Genomic DNA, 7,500 nt, shown 5'->3' on the forward strand with positions numbered 1-7,500 from the left:
CTGTTATGATATCTATTGAATATTTGACCTGTCATGTCAGCTGTTGTTGATGATTATTTTGATCTGTCATGAGAGCTGTTGATGATTTGAAGTATTCCAGCGGCAGGCAGTATGAGAATACGCATCATCACTGATCAGCCACAGTCATGCAGTGAGGACAGTAGCACTGTCTCCCATACTGACATGTATGCACTAGACTAGCAGAATGACAGAGAAATTCTCTATCATTACACAGCTCACCGGCATTGCTAAACTATTCACTTGCATACTAACCTACAGAAGAGTAGTGCGTGTAGTCGTCTACTGATCTGCTAAACTGTCAATCCTACAACTGACAGTGGAAAGATCTTGACAGGACACGCTCATCCTCGCCTACGTCGCTATGCAAAGTTCATCACACACAGTAGGTTTATGCTGGCAATACATACCGTCATACTAACGTATAGAATGTCAGTCATTAAAAAGAGCTTCCATAATTATCTTGGGTGTCTCAGCTTTTGCAACAACCCTCGTTTTAACTTTTCTGAATCGCTTCCATACTGTTCTGAAAAGTCCTTATCAGCACATTGCACAAAGACAATAACATGAGTTGCTGAGAGTTTTGCTGCTGCTACTCTTCCCTATCACTCTCCTTATCTTTGTCACCATGGTTGGCTAACACCCACTCTCCTCCCATTCTCCTCTCTTTCCACTGAGCCTAGAGATGACGTAGTAATATAATACAAGTAAGTGAGAGAGCACTGTTCCACACGACCATCCAGTCACCTCTACTTACTAGTATTATAGCTGGCACAAGGCACTCCTGTCGGTCGGGTTAGCAGATATTTACGTAATGAGATCACGTGATGAGATGGTGATCTGCTACGAAGCTATGCATAAGCTATAAACTACCTCAGCGGCAAGTTTTACTGCATACCATGGAGCGCCTTTGCAAACTCTGGCTGACACTCAACGATTGCGAATCATATCGTGGTGAACGTTTTCAAGTGAATAATCAAACGTTTCTGTCATCAGGACCATCATAAAGAATGAAAATGAAATGTGAAATTAGAGACTACAAGACTACATGACTATACATGTATATAGGGGAAATTCCCTACTGGTGTGATTTACACAAACAGAAATAACCAACAGCTACAAAATTCACACCTCACCACAGAACATTGGTAGGATATGCGAGAATTGTCTGCTACTCAAGACAATGTGACAAAAGTGGAAATATCACAGAAGTACTGTAACAATAACGTATGCTGATCGTGTCGCTACAAGAGTGTTATCTTTTTTTTAGGTTATGTTTGTTTGGTAGTTGTCCCCAGCAGTACAAGTCTAGTAGGATTTACGAATACATTTTCAACATCTGTCTGCCTCAGTAACAAGTATGCGTATGTATGTGAAAGCTGAGACTACTGTGGCGTAGGTAACGGGTCATTTGCGTGTTGAAGACGATACTGTTCACCCAGTACCTTTCCTGCCACCTCGTTGAGACTGACATTCATACATAGCTGATTGCTACATCAGATAGCGCTAGATGATATACCAACCAGCTATGTCAGTTATCCCCCCTAACTATGCAGTGACCTCTGTGATTGATAGTGCTAGCTGCTAATATACGATTACCAACCAGCTATGTCCGTTATCCCTAGCTATGCAATGACCTGTCTGTTTGTGTGTGTAGGATGCTGCACAAACTCTATAGACCCAGTTGTAAATCTTGCAGCAGAAGCGCAGGATGTGATGATTTCCAAGGCACTCAGTTTCAGAAAGAAAAACGTTGTTCGTGCATCTATCTTTGTACTCATGATCTGTTTGTTGTGGATGTCAAGTGTACATCACATTTAGTGTTCACTACTCTCCAGTGTATATAGTGGAGAGTTGTACTGGGAAGACATCTGTTACATTTCCAGTATCTACAGTACATGTAGGATCATTAGTCACGGCAAGAGCAGCAGTGCCACCATCAAGTCATCTCCACTACCCTGCTACCTGCCAACACACACCACATAGATTGCTACAAAGTAGCAGGCATCACCAGGGAGAATGGATTAGGCTAGTTTGGACACATAGCACGGATGTATGACAAGCGTATGTCAAAGTCTGGCACATTTGGACAGCTCCGTGCAATGCGTTCTAACTTCTCAGCATGGTCCCCGCAGGCGATGGTGTGATGTGGATGGTGAATGATATGCAATCCCTTAGTCAGTCCCTGTTCTCCGTTGACTGCTGCTATACTGGTGTCCAGGTTGGTTTTGTTTACACACACGTTGCTCATGGTCGTAGTCACACTGGACCTACTCCAGGTCGAGATCGATCAAGGTTTACACTGTACAACACACAAGGTCTGTAGTCAATACGGACATCTCAACCATCACACACCATACTGAAAAGTAGGTAAATACATCATGTAGTCCCGTCTCTAACATTCACTGGGTTGATGTACACAGCTTGGATCTGAACAACGGACTGTGATAACATGTAGTTATGATCAATACTACCCTCGAACAACACTACTTCATTCATTCACTGCTGATTTCTCTGCTCTTTCGATTTGCTCTCTCCTCCGTGCTCATTTGACTGCACGTATCTGATGCATGTTGTTGGTGTTGAGGTGTCCGGGACCATTCATAATAATACGCGAATGACTGTTGGGACATTCTTCCAAAACATGACGTCACAGAATTCGTAAAAAAAGATTACTTTTGGCTAGCCTGTCGCAAGCGCGAGACTCATCATGGGCGCGCTCGAGCTGCAGCAAATGCGAGGCGCGACACACGCTCGAGCGCGACCCAAACTGTGTCACGCGCGTGTGTGTCGAATCTGACCGTCACGATCGCCTTCGATTATACATGTATATTTTTGTTCTGCTCGACAATTCCAAAAATCAGTGCCATTCATTGGCTTTAGCTTTGCCCTTGAACTTGAAATCTCGTGCCTTATTCTTTCTTGGGGACTGGTGTTGGATATTGAACGGGCGGAGTGACCGCCGGGATGATTGATGAATTAGATGATGGCCTAATCTTGGCTGCGCGCATTCTCATTTTCGCGTGGCCTGCCACTGGTGTTTGATTCACAAAGGGTGTGACAGGCATAGCTGGAGGCCGAAGAAAGGCCAGTGATGTGAAGTTCTGCCATCGCAGCACTGTATAGAGGGCCATTAGAGGCTGTGTAGGCTGTATGTAGCATTGTTTGATTTAGCTCAGTGCTGAGCTTGCACCACACCACAGGTAGCATATTAGTATTATTTACATTATCCATATAACTTGAACCGCTCTGTGAACGTGAGCGGTTAAGAAAAACCTTTACTGGCGCTGCCCCGTCGTAAAAGTAAGAAATTAAAACCGTGGCTCATTGTACCCCCAAATGTGAACTGATCCACCTGAATCACGAATGACGTGACCCGAACCCAGCAGTAGCACGAGGGTGCACTTGTGGTGTGCCGCAGGGCTCTGTACTAGGACCCATGCTGTTCTCCATACACCAGAGATATCCCCTCGGAATCTGCGCCGGCATCATCACTGCAGTTTGCGGATGACATCGCCCTGACATGTGCAAGACGGACAGCGCAAGAGGTGTCTGATGCGCTCAGCTTGGTGGTTACCTCCCTCTCAAGTCGGCTGGACGCTCGTGGTCTTGTATTAAATGCAAAGAAGAGCAATGTATTGGTTTTTACCAGCAGCAGTGGGCAGCAGCCGGACGTGGTTGTACGCTGTCGAAATGATGTCCTTCCGCACACCACCGGCGCGAAATACCTCGACGTCTTAATCGATGAACGAATGGCCTGGCAACCGCAAGTTGATCGGTGCATCTCACGCACTGCTAGGAAGATCGGTAGTCTGTGGCGGGCGCGACGCTGCCTCACTCTAGCTAGTCGAAGCAAGTACTTCTTATCTGTCATCATGCCGGATTTGATATATGGATCGTCAGCATATGGCTCCGGCTTGACCCACAACCAGCTAAACCGCTTGCAGGTGGCCCAAAACCGCGCAGCAAGGGCGGTGTTCGGACGACCACGATTTACCAGGGCCAGTGATCACTTGGAGAGGCTCTGTGCATCGCATGGACGAGGTATATCGCCAGAAACTGCTCGTGCTGGTATGGCGATGCGTTCATAACCATGCCAGTCCTGCTCTGCAGGCACTGTTTGTTCGCAACTGCGGAGCAACTCGCCTTCAGGGCAGTCTGGGCCTACAACAACCAATAGCCAGAAGCCGAGCAGGCCAATGCCGACCGGCATCTCACGGTTGCCTGTTATGGAACCAAATACAGCTGTACCTGACACGGTGCGAGCCATGGGTAACATCCCAGCATTCCGCCGAGCCATGGGTAACATCCCAGCATTCCGCCGAGCCATGGGTAACATCCCAGAATTCCGCCGAGCTATGGGCAACATCCCAGCATTCCGCCGAGCCATGGGCAACATCCCAGCATTCCGCCGAGCCATGGGCAACATCCCAGCATTCCGCCGAGCCATGGGCAACATCCCAGCATTCCGCCGAGCCGTGGGCAACATCCCAGCATTCCGCCGAGCCATGGGCAACATCCCAGCATTCCGCCGAGCCATGGGCAACATCCCAGCATTCCGCCGAGCCATGGGAAAACATCCCAGCATTCCGCCGAGCCATGGGCAACATCCCAGCATTCCGCCGAGATGCCATTCCCTACACGTAAGTCGTTGTAGACTGCTACACAGTTGGCTATACCATGGTATTCAGTACCCACGAACTTTGCAAAGCCGATAATGTGATAATGTACCGGATAATGTACCGTGGTGCATGCACCGATGGTACCACCACTTCGTAGACTGCCTCCCGTTCATTTCTGTGCTCCTGTCTTTGTTCTCGTCAGCTGTGTACGACTTCAGCAGTTCAATTCTGTGCTCCAGTCCTCTTTATTCTCGTGAGCTGTGTACTCGTTTTGCTGTTTGTCTGGTTTATTTGAATTCGCACAGTAAATGTGTACTTCAGTTATTCTCTCCTCCCTCTTCTGAGTTTGACTCTCCGCTGGCCTTCTCTCCTCCCATCCCCTTACATCGTATTGGGCCTCCGCACACACTACATTGTCACAAAGCACAACTCAACCATTCGCTACCCTGTTATTGAGCACTCCTGCTGCTCGTTTGGTCTCACGAATCCAAATAAAATCAATCAATCAATCAGGTTCCTACCTGTGGATGCAGCTGGGGACGCTGGTTCACAGGCCATGGTCGTCGATGAACTCCCATGTTGGATATCCGATGGAAGTAACTATGTGACTAGCAAAGTTACACTGCCACTGATACCATGTACTAGTGATGGTGTTACCCTATGAAAGTATGATGTGCTGTGATCCTGTGCCCTCCCGACCTCGTGCTACTGGTGCCTTCGGGTCCCGTCATTCGCGATTTAGGTGGATCAGTTCACATTTGGGGGGACAGTTTTAATTTCTTACTTTTACGACGGGGCAGCGCCAGTAAAGGTTTTTCAGAACCGCTCACAGAGCGATTTTTATATGGATAATTTCAGTTCTTTTTCCGTTCCCTCCCCACCCCAACCCCGAAGGTAAACATGATGAACACGCGCGCGATGTACTGTATGTAGGCATGAGAGTACGATAACACACTGATACATACCAGCCCTCCCCACCTCGCTTACCCCGCACACAGATACACAAACACGCGGATACACACGGCACACATACGCACATGCACACGACACAAACAGGAAATTCTTCATGTAAAATGACATGCAAAGCAGTGGCCATCGTACTTCAGGAAGTCAGTTGTGGAACAAAATAATTCAACTACAACGTGTAGACAAGCTGACGGCCAAAGCACAACATAGCAAACATGACATTTGCCCAAGGATTGCAGTTTGCAGACCACGCCATGGAAGCAGCGAATACAGAATGTAATATCATACAAAGTGACAAGCAAAGAAGTGGCCACCATACACCAGAGACTTGCAGAAAGTCACATATCCAACAGATAGAAAAGTGAACAGCAATCTGGTACAGCCCACACAAGACAAAGCTAACGTGATACTTTTCCCAGGATCGCAAGTGGCAGATCCTTTTCGATGCATAACATGCAGGTGTACGTTACACGCATGGACAAAATCTGACCGTGCGCCAGCATACAATGTCATCACATGTATACCCCACAAGTTACACACATGCACAGTAGAAGCACAATGAAAGCAATGGAAAAGTACGATGTGGTTGCTGAAGCATCTTCGCACTTCAAATTCAGACTTCAATGTGGTCGTCACGAGATGATATACCTGCAAGATACAAGTGATGCAGAAAGAAAGCAGAAGGTCGTGAGGTAGGCTATGAGACACCACAAACGGGTCACCTACAGGTATGTTCAGGGCTAGTGCACTCGCACGCAGAATTATCATAATCGAGCATTTCCCAAACTGAGAAGTGCAAGGAAATCCACTTGCATGCACAGGAGCAATTTTGCCGCTGGTGTGATGCGCAATTCGAGACAATCTGCGATGCTGCGTGCTCACCTCTGATGCCGATTACTTCCTTGCTTAGACCGGCCCGGTCTGCTCTCCCTGCACTCTCTTCTAAATCCTACTTGGAGCAGTAAGGCTGTGTCACTGCTCCTACTGATAACCCAGTTAGGTTGTGGTCATTGTTGTGAAAGCAATATCATCGTCCTTGTGGTAATAACATACGTTTTTGCACAGCGGCTGGCGCTAGAACGTGCAGCAAGCAGCACGCTTGTACTTCGGATTTTGCGATTTTTCGAGGGCAATGGCTTCCTTTTTGCTTTGGCTACCTACGAAGTACGACCAACAAATCTATGAGAAGTATTTTTGGAGCTGGAGTACGAGTGGGGTTGTCTGATAAGTGCTAGGAGAACCCTCCTTTGTGGCTGTAGAGCGCTAAAACGTGCCCTGTTGGCCGAAAAATCCGATGTTTTTTCTCCCGGGGGACACCCCCGTTGTGCCACTCCCAACCGCCCTGTGACGCCCCTGTCATTGTAGCTTACCAGCTGTCTTTTTTGGAGATGCAGTAGCAGCTGAGGACTTGCATACAATCTCTGTTTCAACTGCAACTATTTCCACAATGTTGTCAGGTATTGGTGCGGGCGACACACGCAGATTCTACACACGCAGAAGGAAAGAAACACCATGAACATATACCTGTTACTACATGTACATGTACATGTTGCCACTGTCAAATATTCCACAGGCAGATGGTGGGGATGGAGAGGAGAGCAACATCAGCAACAGCAGAAGCAGCAGCAGCAATAGCTGCACTATTAGCAGCAATAGCAGCAGCAGCAGTACCACACAGCAATTCACCACCATACCTCAGATTGTATACCCGGTATGAGCATAGAATGTCCAGTGGCCTTGTCCTCGCGAAACCGGCTTTCATACTCGTTCAACAGAATCTACAGCGCACGTTGCACAGGAGAATTCATACTCATTCAACAGAATATACAGCATACATTGCACAGGAAAATGCTTGTACATTGCAGAGGAGAATACTGGCTTTCATACTCGTTCA

At 47.5% G+C, this 7,500-nt stretch overlaps 1 protein-coding gene and 1 long non-coding RNA gene across 2 annotated transcripts in view; both read right to left on the reverse strand.

The window, feature by feature from the left end:
• Nucleotides 1-7,500, reverse strand: part of LOC135820706 (uncharacterized) — a 50,579-nt gene that overhangs the window by 37,992 nt on the left and 5,087 nt on the right. The window lies entirely within an intron of this gene.
• Nucleotides 5,710-7,500, reverse strand: part of LOC135821465 (uncharacterized) — a 1,882-nt gene continuing 91 nt past the window's right edge. The window contains exons 1-3 of the long non-coding RNA XR_010554363.1: nucleotides 7,301-7,500; nucleotides 6,977-7,091; nucleotides 5,710-6,254 (exon numbers count right to left, since the gene is read on the reverse strand). The exon at nucleotides 7,301-7,500 is cut by the window's right edge and continues 91 nt beyond it. This is a non-coding gene — a long non-coding RNA (uncharacterized LOC135821465). The remainder of the gene's footprint in view (nucleotides 6,255-6,976; nucleotides 7,092-7,300) is intronic.

This window comes from Sycon ciliatum, chromosome 7 (assembly GCF_964019385.1).
Source record: "Sycon ciliatum chromosome 7, ocSycCili1.1, whole genome shotgun sequence".
NCBI lineage: Eukaryota > Metazoa > Porifera > Calcarea > Leucosolenida > Sycettidae > Sycon > Sycon ciliatum.